The 14,759-nt window shown below is 42.7% G+C and overlaps 1 long non-coding RNA gene across 1 annotated transcript in view; it reads left to right on the forward strand.

Annotated features, from left to right (window-relative positions):
* Nucleotides 1-14,759, forward strand: part of LOC145516823 (uncharacterized) — a 98,896-nt gene that overhangs the window by 61,883 nt on the left and 22,254 nt on the right. The window contains exons 3-7 of the long non-coding RNA XR_014061790.1: nt 6,384-6,499; nt 7,426-7,987; nt 8,192-8,470; nt 9,858-9,952; nt 10,473-10,587. This is a non-coding gene — a long non-coding RNA (uncharacterized LOC145516823). The remainder of the gene's footprint in view (nt 1-6,383; nt 6,500-7,425; nt 7,988-8,191; nt 8,471-9,857; nt 9,953-10,472; nt 10,588-14,759) is intronic.

A 14,759-nucleotide genomic window follows, 5' to 3' on the forward strand; every position in this document is an offset into this window, starting at 1 on the left:
GCAGAGAAGGAGGGCATTTGGCTGCCACTATGGCTATATGGCCACACCAGCCTGCCTGCTTCTGGGTGGTCAGGTGGGAAATTTCATCTGAGTCTAGAGTTTCCTGCTGTATCAGTCTTCCCCAGACTCCTGCAGAGTTCAGGCTCATGTAGCCACACCAGCAGTCCTGCCCTTTTAGAGATGGAGGTGAGAAGAGAGTATAAACAATTTATTGGTTCTCTTTAACCAGGAGAATCAGCCACCCTGGCCAAGGCAAGAGCCATCATAGGGTGGTTCAGTGTTGTGGCCAGTTTGTAAAGTCCTTGGAGTGAGCAGAGAAGGAAGTCAGATCTAATTCCTCTAGAGAAGCTCTGTGATCTCCAAGCTGGGGCCATGAATCTCCAGAGGGATTCTAAGAGGGGTCTTGGAACATGTCTTCTCTGTGAGTGACATTCAAGCTTGGGCGACTGACCCTAAGGATGACTAGGCTTTTCCCTAAGGACCTGTAGAGCAGTGGGTATTTTACCATTTTCACTGGCCAGGAGACTCTGGCCCTATACACATGTGCTCTAGTCTCTTCCTCCCAGACTAATTCTTTCAAGTCTCTTTGCTAAGACATCTCAGTGAAGGCTGCACTTACCTAAAACCAAACTTCGGAGGTTGCCTGAATTAGGGATGAATTGGGATGAATTAGGATGTCTCCGGTCCTGAGCAGAGGCAATAAGAACAGGGTGCAGACTTGTGCTGGGTTCATGTCCTGGCTCTTCCACTTGCTAGCTGGGTTGACTTGCTGCTGCTGCTGCTAAGTCGCGTCAGTCGTGTCCGACTCTGTGCGACCCCACAGACGGCAGCCCACCAGGCTCCACCGTCCCTGGGATTCTCCAGGCAAGAATACTGGAGTGGGTTGCCATTTCCTTCTCCAATGCATGAAAGTGAAAAGTGAAAGTTAAGTCGCTCAGTCGTGTCCGACTCTTAGGGACCCCATGGACTGCAGCCTACCAGGCTCCTCCGTCTGTGGGATTTTCCAGGCAAGAGTACTGGAGTGGGGTGCCATTGCACCTAACCTCTCTGAGCTATGGTTCCATCATTTAAGAAATGCATAATGACCCTGTCTCCCAGGGTTGGAATGAACACTCTTTGAAAGAATGTAGCATATGAAAGGGCATATTACTCTAGGAAGTGTTTACCCAAGGGTCTTGCCTGCTCTGTCCCCTGCCTGTCTCTCTAATCTTGACTCCTCCCATCCCCCCGCCCCCCACTTCCAGTGCTGTTTTTCCTGATAGGAACATTCTTTCCAGGCTTTACTTTACACTTGCTCATCTACCTTTTCCTCCCCACTGAGATCACTGCCTCCCCTGGCCTTCCAGGTCAGATCAGGTCCCTAGGCTGAACTCTTTTAAACTACCTTGTCCTTTCCTTTCAGAGCCCTTACTGCTGTTTGCGGGAAATGCTACCATCTGTCTCTCCCATTACATTTAGAACTGGGTATGAGCCAGGTTCAGTTGTTTTGCCCACTCTTGTATCACAGGTACCTGGCACATAGTAGGCCCTCAACAAATACTTGTGGAATGATTAATCAATGATAAAACCCAGTTTGAGCTTTCTTTCAATTATGTAATAAATAGTTAACAGCCATGTTAGAGAGCATTATAACTATATACAAAAATTAACTCAAAATGGATCAAAGATCTAAACATAAGAGTTAAAAGTATGAACCTCTCAGGAGAAAATGTAAGTGTAAATCTTCATGACCTTAAATTTGGCAATGGAGTAGTACAATCTGACATCAAAAGTATACATGATGAAAGAAAACATAGATTAATTGGGTGTCATCAAAATTAAAAATGTTTGTATTTCAAAGGGCGTGATCAAGAAAGTGAAAAGACAACTCACAGAGTGGGGAAAATACTTGCAAATCATATATCTGACAGGGGACTTGTATATAGAATGTATGAAGAACACTTACAACTCAACACTAAAAAGATATACAAGCCAATTAAAAATGGGCAAAGGATTTGAACAGACGTTTCTCCAAAGAAAATATGCATATAGCCATAATGAAAGGATACTCAACATCATCAGCCGCCAGAAAAATGTAAATCAAAACCAGAGTGAGATATTTCTTTGCACCCACTAGGATGGTAGAATCAAAGAGTCAGATAATAATAATTGTTCACAAGGATATGGAGAAATCAGACTCTTATACTCAGATAGTGGGAGTGTAAAATGGAGCAGCCGCTTTGAAAAATTGTCTAACAGTTCCTCAAAATGTTGAACATAGAGTTACTATATGACCAGCAATTCTACTCCTGACTATGTACCCAAGAGAAATACAAATATGTGTCCACGTAAAGACTTGCATGCAAATGTTCATAGCAGCATTCTCCATAATAGCCCCAAAGTGAAAACAATCCAAATGTGGCTCTCTCCCACAGGGAGTTATCAGATCAATAGGGAAGACAAGCATATATGAAATAATAAGCAATACCAGTGGGCCAGAATCAGAGGTTGCTTTGAGACATAAGAAATGCCATCCTGTAAAGGCACACAGCCTGGGGAGGTGGGAAATCTTGCAGAGGAGATATTTTAAACACCAAGTACAGAAATCACATTCTGTGACACTTGGTGATGGCATTATTTATTTTCTAGTACCATTGTCTGATGTTTCACATGGTTTAGTCTGGTCTGCCCAGCCAGACCAATTGGTTTTATCTTTGTTTCTCTCCCAACTGCAAGCACAGAGCCTCAAACCCAACTTGGAGTGATTGGGTTCTGAGATGAGGATGGAGCCAGACTCAGGATTTAGAGCTTCCTGTCTGAAATGACCTGTCTCTTCCAATCATGCCCTTGTCACTAAGGGCTTCCTTTCTGCATTTGTCAGCCTACCCAGCAGCCAGGGAGGGCAGAAGTGCAGGCTAGTGTTACTGTCTGGGGAAGTAACTGGAGAACAGGAAGAGTAGGGAAGCTGGTTTTACTTCAAGGTCACCCAGGGGGCAAGCACCTGGCTGATCAGGGATTAGCATACATGTTACTGTCCTGCTAAGCCCACAGAGCTAGTTTGTTTATCTATTTCTAAGAGAGGTTTATGGTCATTTAAGGGAGGAAAAAAATCAGTCTGAACCAATCTTTAAGACTAAAATAATAATATGTTGGGGTTAAGGAGAGGGGAGTACAGATTACATCTTTAAGAAGGAAAAAAGATGCAAATAATAAAGTTACCCCAAAACTGTTGTTGATTCTCAATATTCCTGAACCCCTCTAACATCTACAATTCTGAGATAGGGAAGATTAGCTTAAGCAGCCTCAGTGCTCCTTCGGCAAGTTTGTTCTATTTAATATATCGTTTAATATATTTGTTCATTTAGGCCATGACTCATTGCTTCTCTAAATTCTATTTTTAGCTGTTGCTTCTCAGTTGGATTTTTCCACAAATCAGATGTTCAGCTATGTGCCCAAGGGGACAGGATCTCCCTTGGGGCTGAAAAACTGACCATAACGTCTTATTATTTGTAAACTGTGGAAGGTTGTGGTAAAAATGTTTTTCACCTCCCCTAAAATTTGTTATGATTGAGCTATCACCCTATAGGGAGTATGTGATGAAATGCAAAGTATGTTATAAGGTAAAATTCCCAGAGAAGGATGGTGGCCACCTCCCTGCCTATTATTGTCTAATACCTGACCCCCGGCCTGCTCCTTAGAAAGGAACCTGGTAGCCACGTGAACAGGGAAAGATTCATCAAACATGCTAATATGGCAGAGGGGTGAGGATGAGAGAAGCAGTGGCCCTGAAGGACGTGAGGGTGGCCAGGAGAACGAATCCAGAGAAGAGCAATCAGATCCTGAGAGAGCAGAGGAGGAACCTGAACCAAGAGAGAAGGAATCTCAGGATAAACAGATCATAATGGAGACTAACCAAGATGGCGGACCACATGGCTGCCAAGAAGTGACCATTTGTTAACACTCTTTTTTTTTCTGAGTTTATTACTAAGGTATGTGAATATTTTTAGGTAAAAGCATAGATAAGTTCTGGAATAATACACACCAAACTGATAACAACTTCTGGAGAGGAAAAAATTAAATGGGGGTTGAGAGAAGTGGAATGATTGCCTTCCACTTTAAATACTTCTAAGTCGTTAGATTTCTTTTTAGTAACAAAACTGTATTTATATATTCCTTCTGTAGCTAAAGGCAAAAATAAAAGACAATGAGGAGAGAGTATAAGACTATATAAATTGTTAAAAAAATAAAATAAAATGGTTTTTATTAAGAGAAAATAAAAACCATTTATAATGCTTCCAATGCTGAAGCTGCAGCTCCAATACTTTGGCCACCTGATGAGAAGAGCTGACTCATTGGAAAAGATCCTGATGCTGGGAAAGATTGAAGGCAGGAAGAGAAGGGGCAACAGAGGATGAGATGGTTGGATGGCATCACTGACTCAATGGACATGAATTCGATCAAACTCAGAGTTGGTGAAGAACGGGCAAGCCTGGCGTGCTACAGTCCATGGGGTCACAAAGAGTTGGAAACGACTTAGCAACAGAACTGAACTGAAATGAACTGAATGCTTCCACTCAGAGGTAACTTCACTAGGGGAGCATTTCTTGCCCAAGACCAGAATGGTACATTTGGAATCCAGGCAGAAAGTCTCCACTAGTAGAAAAAAGAGTGCCACACCAATGAACTGGAGACAAGTGGTCAGAATCAAGCTAAGCACTGCGCAGACAAAGCCATTGGCCAAGTCAGGAAGAAGGTCACAGATCAAGAATTAAGAGGGGACTGCTCCAGGCAGAGGGAATTCAAAGCTTGGCTACTATAGATGATCAACCTCAGCCCTGTTTTCATTCTGTGCCCCTAAATGATAATGTCATCAGCAAGAGGTCAGGTGTTATAGTTGGCTCTTGCCCAAACTGAAAGTTAGCATTACACACAGAGTTCATACTACCACGTGGTAGCTCACCCTATATCTCTGGTAGGTACGGGGTAAGCAGGTAGTTTCTAGGGCCAGAGGGCCTTCAAAGAGGGGTCAGTGACCTTCAGATCCATCACAGATAAGGGAAGAGAGCCCTATAGTCAGCACAAAATCCCTTAGGGTCTAGAAGAGTCTAGAAGCAATGAGGATTCTATGGGCATTGGAGCACCACTTCACTGTATGGACTGTTGGTGCCCCAACCCCCTGTAACGGTTGGGGCACCGCTGGCCTTCTTTCGCTAAAGGTGCCGTGATCAGGAGATGATGGAAAGCACCACAGCACATCCAGATGACTCTGTGACCTCACTATATGCCCTTGGTTGGAAAGCACCAGATCCAGTGCCTGACTAAAGGAGCAGCAGAAGGTTTTAACGCCCCAATTCTCTTGCTGAAAGGAAAACTGTGACTTCCATATAAGTGTGTCTGGGCTACAGAGGATGGGGTAGACTGGAGGGATTCTTTCTTTTCACTTTTCGGTCACACCGTGCGGCATGTGGGATTGTATTTCCCCAACCAGGGATGGAACCCATGCCCCTTGCATTAGAAGCATGAGGTCCTAACTGCTGGGCCATCAGGGAAGTTCCTGAAGGGGTTGAAAGTAGCAAGAGAAATAGGAGAAAGGCATGAAACCAAGAGGCACGATTGGTCGAGGAGAAACTACCCTCTCCATTCTCCCAGAGCGCTAAACGCCTCCTACCCTGAGCAGAGGCGGGAGCCACAGGGAAGACCGCGCTTCGTGCCACCAGTTATGAAACAAGACATCCACGTGGGTCCTTTGGCCTTCAGGACATTAGCTTTGGATTTCACGCATTTTTTAAGGAAGATGAAGACAGCCAGTTGTTGGATCTGCTAAGAACATTTAAAGAAATGTGCTCTTAATCTCCCACAGCTTTAAGTACCTCTCGAGATAGAGCCTGTCACATCAATAAGACATGAAACTCCTCTATCTCAGCATCTCTCCATATTTAACCACTTGGAGGGAAAGAAACTTTCATGTTTACATGGGATACAGATAGTAATCATCCAATAAACCTCGGTTCTATTTTTAGATGCTTGTCTCTAGGCTTCTGGATACTGGGCCACAAAGCAGTGTTGGCAATGTTAAATCAAGAAATCAATTTCTCATTTTAAGTGGAAAATGCACTGTTTTTCTGGGTTTGCTCATATCCATTTTCACAAATTAATTGCTTGGGAATACATATGCATGTATTTTTCCCCCTTAACGCTGTCCTACACAAAACTGCTTGAAGAACAATTCCTCAGTTAAAAATATTCTTTAAAAAATTTGTGAGACGTAAAATAATAAAGCTTAACATGGCAGACTGAAAAAACCAATAGGGCCTTGAAAACTAACCAATGGATACTCCAGCCCTTCCTTGGAAGCTTCTAGTCTAATTGGAAGGGAGCCCTGACATTCTTTCACTTCTGTGCAGAGAAATGGAAATGGAAGCAAATCAGTAAGACCATCTGAGGAGCTCATATTTTCTCCATCCTTGGAATCCCCATCAGCTCTGGATGTCACCCTACATCATCAGCTCAGAGACTAAAGGTAAGAGCAGCAGCAGCAGCCAACACTAGTTGTTATTGTTGTTCAGTCACTTGGTCCTGTCTGACTCTTTGCGACCCCATGGACTGCAGCACACCAGGCTTCCCTGTCCATCACCATCTTCCAGAGATTTGCTCAGACTCACGTCCATTGAGTCGATGATGCCATCCAACCTTCTCACCCTCTGTCGTCCCCTTCTCCTCCTGACCTCAATCTTTCTCAGCATCAGGGACTTTGCATTCAGTGGCCAAAATATTGGAGCTTCAGCTTCAGGATCAGTCCTTTCAATGAATATTTAGGGTTGATTTCCCTTAGGATTGACTAGTTGGATCTCCTTGCAGTCCAAGGGGCTCTCAAGAGTCGTCTCCAGCACCACAGTTCAAAATCATCAATTCTTCAGCACTCAGCCTTCTTTATGGTCCAACTCCTATATCTGTACATGACTACTGGAAAAACCATAGCCTTGACTATATAAACCTTTGTCAAAAAAGTGATGTCTCTGTTTTTTAATATGCTATCTAGGTTGGTCATAGCTTTTCTTCCAAGGAGCAAAAGTCTTTTAATTTTATGGCTGCAGTCACTGTCTGCAGTGATTTTGGAGCGCAAGAAAATAAAGTCTGTCACTGTTTCCATTTTTTCCCCACCTATTTGCCATGAAGTGATGGGACTGGATGCCATGATCTTAGTTTTTTTGAATGTTGAGTTTTAAGCCAGCTTTTTCACTCTCCTCTTTCAACTTCATCAAGAGGCTCTTTAGCTTCTTTTTGCTTTCTGCCATTTGGGTGATGTCATCTACATATCTGAGGTTATTGATACTTCTCCCAGTATGAATGGTAACCCTGCGCTGGGCAGTACACTACATGCTATGTAGGCATTGTCTCACTAAATCATCACCACACTTGGTGAGTTGGACCCTGTCCACTTTACAGATGAGGAAACTGAGACACCAGTAGGGAAGTCTGGTGTAGAGGTCTCCAGAATGTGTGCCTTCCATCAGTTCCTGGCTTCGAGAGAACAAAGGCAAGATAACTTTCTCTGGAATCCCAGGGTAAGAGGAGGGGCCAGAGATAAATGCAGGGTCTGGGTCATGTACAGACGCTGTGGGGCCCTAATGTTACTTCCAAGGCACGATCAATACTGCAGGCAGGTTGCATTGTGATTTTTGTTGTTGTTGTAGTTGAGGGTCACATAAGCCATTCCAAGTGAGCAGGAAAGGATTGGTTCCCTCTGCCTGTCGCCTCTTTCCTTTGGTTATTCAGCATCTTCTCCCCTGACGCTGGGAACAGCTGGGGTTAGTGAGCTGGAACCCAAGCAGATCAACACTACCTGCGCTTGAGGACACTGTTAGACGAGTTCTAATGCTCATCGTGGATACGTCCGGGATGTCAGCCATGCTGTAGAGGTGAAGTAGACTTTGCCTAATGTCAGGAGGTCCATCCTACTGGAACGTGGAATGTTCTTCTGCTTTGCTCACCCATAGCTTTAAAGAAGGTAAACTATGTGCCGTTTAAATACTTGTAATAATGCTTTGTGTGCAGTGTTTGCATAAATAATAAAAATCCCATCTGTCAATATATACATGAAACATATATGTATGACACACACACTCTTAAAATTTGAATGAAGTTTTCACTGTGTTGTAAGGTTCTCAGATGCCAATTTGTTTTTGTTTTTTTGCAAAATGAAAACTACTAGGGACTTCCCTGGTGGCTCAGTGGTTAGGAATCCACCTGCCAATGCAGGAGACATGAGTTCAATTCCTGATCCAGGAAGATCCCATATGCTGTGGAGCAACTAAGCCCATGTGCCGCAGCTACTGAGCCTGTGCTCTGGAGCCCGGCAACCGCAACTGCTGACGCCATGGGCCGTAGCACCCGTGCTCCACAACAAAAGAAGCCACTTTAAGGAGAAGCCCACTTGCTGCAACGAGAGAAAAGCCCTTGCAGCAAAGAAGGCCAGCGCAGCCAAAAATAAGTAAATAAAATTATTTTTTAAAATACTATTAATGTGTACTATTATATTCAAAATGTATTACTTGCTTAATGTGTTTTGCAAGACATATTTTTGTGTTTTTATTTTTTTGGCCATTTTTTTTCTTAAATGAAGGCACAACACCATTGCCATGAACTGCTTCCCTGATGTGGCTGCCACCTTCCTATGGAGGAGGGCCAGTCCTGGTGGCGAGCAGAGGTGGCCATCTGTGCCACAAATGCCAGCTTCTCTCCTAACAGTTCCTTCCTTCTCTAAATTGTGTTGGGAGGCATGGTTCTCTGCTCAAGCTTCAAATGTTCTGTAGCCCTTTAAGAGCCATGAAGACAACGAGGCGAAAAGCTCAGGAAATGGAGGCAGAAATGACTGACTACTTTTTTTTTTTCCTGCAAGAATATTTCCAGAAATGATCCTCCTCAAAATTAGAGATGTCTCACTGAATTTAGCTAACTGAGGCCCTTCATATAAAAATAATAGCTATATAAGAGGTCATGGATTCTGTCTCTCCTAAAGGATATTGCATTTTCAAGAAAATTCCTGCACAAATGCAAATGCACAGAGAGACATTTTGTCAGATGTCCAGCCACACAGATACAACTGCCACACCTGTCATTTTTCTCACCTACATTCCTAACAGGGAAAAAGGAATCTTAAGTTCCTATAACCAAACACATCACTGGGCACTGAAACACAATGTCAGGGGAAAAAAAAAGAAACAAAAAAAAAGAGAATCCCTTCAAGCCAGTAAGTGATGATGGATCCCCAACCATTTGAAAATATGGTAGTACTTGGCTCCCTCAGGACTGGAAACCCTTTATCCAATGTCCTCCATTAGCTGGAAGACTGTAGTCAGGAGGGATTATACTGATACTGGCCCTTAAAAGAAGCCCACAAATCTGAACCCCTTGCTGAGAAATTCAACAAAAATTGCTGTATGAAGTCAAAGTGCTGAAGCAGCCCTGTGCAAGGCTGGAACAAGTGGTAGAATGCTAGCGTGAAGTATTTATTTGTGCAACTGTTGTTTTCCTGGAGCATGGCTGGCCAGAGGTGGATGAGGATCTGTTTATCTCGTTATATTGGCCTTCTGCTGCATTAATTTAGAACAGCTTGTAAAATAAACGATAGGACCCTTTAAACTGGCCATGTGTATAAGTATTTAGGGGCAATAGCAATACAAACAATGCAATAATATGCTTCTAACTATATGTGAAAATGCTTGGTACACAATGAAAGACTCATAATAAGATATAAGATAGAATGTAAATATATACTAATATAAAATATACTAAAGATATAATAAATAAATATATGAGGTATGTAACAAGATAAAACATATAATAGGGATATTATTCTCTATACTGCTGCTATTTAGGTGACATATAGGAGATCCTCAGGCTCAATCTTGTGAAAGCGATTGAGGTTGGAAGGAATCCTGGAACAGGTGGACCAGTTCTAGGCAACAGGAAGGTAAAGAAATACCTCCACCAGGATGACTCTGACTTGTCTGAACTGTCTGAAGTAATTCAGATGGTCTAAGGAACTCACAAAACAAGTTAACCCTGTTGGAGCTGAAGAGCTGTCTTTATGGTCCAGGCAACCCAGATCCCTGTAATATTTACCCCACTCTCTGTTTCCATGTCCTGCTCTGTTTTGCGGGACATCACCCACATCAGGTCCAAGAGAGATGGAGTGCTCAAAACACAAAGTAGTTGTGGATTTGCTGCTGAACTTAAAACCACTCCCAAGTTGTCTTAAGGACCTTTACAAAGTCCAGGCAGATTCTTCTCCTTCCTGGTCCAGTGTCTCTGTGCACAAAGATGAGGGCAGGAAACCCATCCTCTGCTGCAGTATCACGTTCCATCTTCACTTTTCTCAGGGGAAGACACTTGTAGCCTAGGAAACTGACAGCAGCAATCTCCTCCCTTTAAGAAGTTATTTAACTGCAGTCCATCTATGTTCTCATTATGGGTCCCTAAATATTTTTCAGAAACAGCTCTCTCCACTGTTGTTGTGGAAGGCAACAAAGGAAGACCCCTGCTTCAGTCAAGGGGAGGCCACTGTGCCTCAAGGGAGGGAAGCCAGTCATCCAATCACACGGAAGGGTGAGTTTGTTGCCTGTGTTTATGTGTTTTCCTATAACCGTTTTCTAAAATCAGGATGATTTATTCAGATTATTTTCATTGAGCGTAATAGATTCTTTAGCCCATCTTCACCTCCATGTGACCTGGGGTTTTATGGTGTGATAACTGTGTCGATTATCGTCGTGTTGGACACAAATCAAGTCTGGAATAACCTGGATGACAGCATGGGAAGGAGCTGCAGATAAACAAGGAAGATGTTTATTAGGTGGGGGTGACAGGGGCTCACACAGGAGTTATGGCCTGCATGTGGGGGCAGTCTTCCAGAGAACGGGTGGGACGGGATGTTGGGTCTTAGTTGCAGCATGCAGGATCTTTCATTGTGGTGCGTAGACTCTCTAGTTGCAGCGTGCAGGCTTAGCTGCCCTGCAGCATGCGGGATCTTAGTTCTCCGACCAGTGATCAAACCCACGTCCCCTGCCTTGGACAGTGGATTCTTAACCACTGGACCACCAGGGAAGTTGAAGACACATTCTCTTGCTGATTTTTCCATTTGGTTGCCAGACCTGCACTTGGGAAACAGAATGTGATCCTGTCCCCATAGAATTGAGCCGCTCCAAGACAAGGCTACCAGACACTTTGCTTCTTCCCCAACCTCCCCATGCTAATAATGGCTCCCAACTTATGAGCATTTCCTCCGGGCCATGCAGTGTCCATGGGTTTTATGGGCCTTGATCATCTCATTCTCACAACTGCCCTGTGACATGAATTAGTTTTATCTTACTTTTACAAGGGAGCAGTCTGAGGTGTAACGATTAGATAATTTGCTCAAGAAGTGGCTGGGATACAAATGGAGGTTTGGTGCTCACGTGAAGCAGAATATTGGAGCTTTTCTTTCTTTTTCTCCTTGCACATTCTTTTTCTTCCCCAAGGCCCTTGCCTTGCTCTTCAACCCTCTCAACTTCAAGTTTCTAAAGCTGGCGCTTACACTTTTATTGAAAGAAATGACAGACAATTAATTGCCATGAACTTCAGTTTCTGGATTGTTGTCAACATCTGGGGGTCAGATGTCTTCTTAGTCAGCAGCTGATGCTGGGAAGAGGGAGCAGGACTTTTTGGTTTATGGCTGACAATGGCTTCATATTTGAGTTCCTGAGCAAGGCTGAGATGCATTGAAAGAAAGGAATATTAAGAAGAGGCTGAGATCTTAGGGGGCCTCTTTAAAGAACAACCACCTCCGAGGAGTTTTCAGATACCATCCAGAGAATCCATTTCCTCCCACAAGCATAGAACTTTGAGAGCACGTTTTAGCCGTGGCTTCTAAGTGCCTATTTTTATTACTATCCAGTTATTGATGAACTAAAATGTCTTTTATTTTCCATTGACACTGCCATCTTTTGCTCTTTATTTTAGGTAAATAAGATATCATGAGAACAAAATGTCACCACCACTCCCACTAAACCAAATATGAATAATAATAAAGCTCTTTGATTTATTCTCAAGGAGATCCTTTTCTTAACTTAGACAGATGGTTGCAGTCCTATTTTGATTTTTTGGGGTAGGACTTTTCAATATCAAAAATCTCAAATTTTTTTAAAAAAGAGTGTGTGGTTTGCATCTGCATTGTAGAGATTTATGTTTTGAAACTATTCTGCTCAGCATCACGTCTATGTGAGCTGCTGTAATTGTGTGTCCTCCTGGCCTGTCTCCTCCAGAGGACAAAGATTTCTGCCTGGAAGGGTTGACCAGCCACACTCACAGGTTCAGGCCCCGTTAACCCCTCAGCCCTTGTTGGAGGAAGTCACAGAGCAACTGCTCTTCCCCCTGCCATCCCTGGGACAGTGAGGTGCTGCCAGTCATGACAGCAGTTCAAAAGGGTGATCTGGGCTCTGGCCGGACTTCACTTGCTGGCACCTTATAGTTGCTGCCTGAGAAGCCTGCAGTCACCTTCCTCCCCTCTCCAGGGACAACTGAATGAATGATTCAAAAAGCAAAGGTCCTCTTTTCAAGGATCAATATACTATGTGCCCTAATTTTTCTTTCTGCTAATTTTGCTATCAGACAGAATTCTCTCATAGATCATATTTGTAAGGAGAAAGCAAGATGGAACCCTGCCCTATGGTCTGTTTTTCCAAGTGAAGGCACAGAAAATATGGGAAATCATCTGACTTTGAAGCCCAGAGACCAGATCTGAATTATAGCATAACAAATGCAGGTGTTCCATAAGTGATGATTAATTATACTTTTATGGTTAACTTTCAAATAGGTAATAGGGTCATATGGGTCAAAATTCAAATACATATACAGCAAAATGTTTCCCACTTCTCTGTGCCTTAGCCATTGGGCTTTCTCCTCTCCTGTGTATCTTTCCAGAGATATTCTTTGCAAATACAGTCATCCTTCGGTATCCATGGGGGATTGGTTCCAGGACCCTCAAGAACACCAAAATCCATGAATGCTCAAGTCTCTTATACAAAATGACATAGTATTTGCATGTAACCTACTTATGCAATCCTCCTGTAAACTTTAAATCATCTCTAGATTGCTGATAATACCTAATACAATGCAAGTGCTATGTAAATAGTTGCCTGTGCATGGCAAATTCAAGTAGTGCCTTTTGAAAATTTCTGAATATCTTTTCTCTAAGTATTTTCAATCTAATGTTGGTTGAATCTATAGATGTGGAGCCCACAGATACAGAGGGTCATTGCACAAGCAAGACATGTATATATCTAGTTACTTTTCCCCCAAAATAATAACCTGTTGTATTCAGCACCTTGGGGTTTTTTGTTTTTTTTTTTTTTTGCTTCTCATTTTACAATGTATTTTAAAGATCTTCGAAATCAGTACATAAAGAGCCATCTTTTTATGACCACATAGTATTCCACTCAGTTTATGTACTAACTTTTTATATTGTCCCCCAATGTTGGTTAATAATTTTCTATGTTTTGACCATTAAAATCTGACTAATCAATGAGAGCATTGAAAATCTACCTACTTGAAGGTATTTTAAAGTAAGTTCTCATCACATAGCAGTTTGAAAGATACCCATGAGACAGTTTTCTTTGACTAGTGTCAGCTGATGATTCCTGCAAACTTGGACTTGTGACTCTTCCACAGCACTCCATAAGTCACTGGGTGATTGCTAAGAAGGATTTACCCACTTTTATAGCATTAAAAAAAATGAGTGCAAAAGATTAATCAATAGCACATGATAATAACATAGATAAATGTCCACGTGTGCCTAAATGAGGGTTATTCTAACGTTTGCTTTGAAACCACTATAGTTACTATATTAAAATAGAAAACATTTGACATCTGCTCTATTCTGCCATTGCACTTAACTGGGGTAACACTCCCTTTGCCTTATGGTGTGTATTGCAAATACAGCAGGAAAGGATTAATTGCCTTCTAATTTGGAGCTTTAAAGATTCAAACTGAAGCTATAGTGATTAACTTTAAACAACATTTGAACTATATTTAATAGCCTTCAAATCTGTTTCCCCCAGTTTTGAAGCTACATTATTTATGTCACTGACATAACAGCATCTATTTTTGATAGATCTCAGGACCATGCTTCATCAACCATATTGGGAGAACAAAGGCTCTCAGAACATGTGCTGGAGAGGAAAAAAAAGACAATATGACTGCAGAACTGACAGCAGATAGGAGAACTTATCTTCCTGAAATAAGAGTTTGACTTGAACTAAATCACCAGGATGAATGATTGGGTTGGGTTATACGTGAGAACACGGTGAGTGGGGCTCTTCCCAGGAACTCAACTCTTAGGAGCCTGGGAAGTAACTGAATTGTGCACAGGCCATTCAGAGACTCAGCCAAGAGGCCGCATTGCCACGATTCCTTTATGGATGAGAGCTGAGGCCAGGACGCAACTTCCTTTCATTGTGGCTCCCATGCCAGGCACCCTTGGTGTCCAGTGTGTGCTCACTGAACTGAGCTGTGCTCAGTGGCCTCACTGTGGGCCTGAGACAGTAAAGGAGTTTATGGATGTTTACCATGTATTGTCAATTGGGGAACAAAACCAACCAATCAGGGCAGAAGGAAGAGGAATTTTTTAAATTTATTATTTATTTTGTTTTTATTACTTTGGGCTGCACTGGGTCTTCAGCACTGGGCATGGATTTTCTCTAGTTGTGGCAAGCAGGCGCGACTCTCTAGCTGCAGTGCCTGAGCTT

This window comes from Giraffa tippelskirchi, chromosome 8, assembly GCF_054371585.1.
Source record: "Giraffa tippelskirchi isolate mGirTip1 chromosome 8, T2T-mGirTip1v1.2.pri, whole genome shotgun sequence".
NCBI lineage: Eukaryota > Metazoa > Chordata > Mammalia > Artiodactyla > Giraffidae > Giraffa > Giraffa tippelskirchi.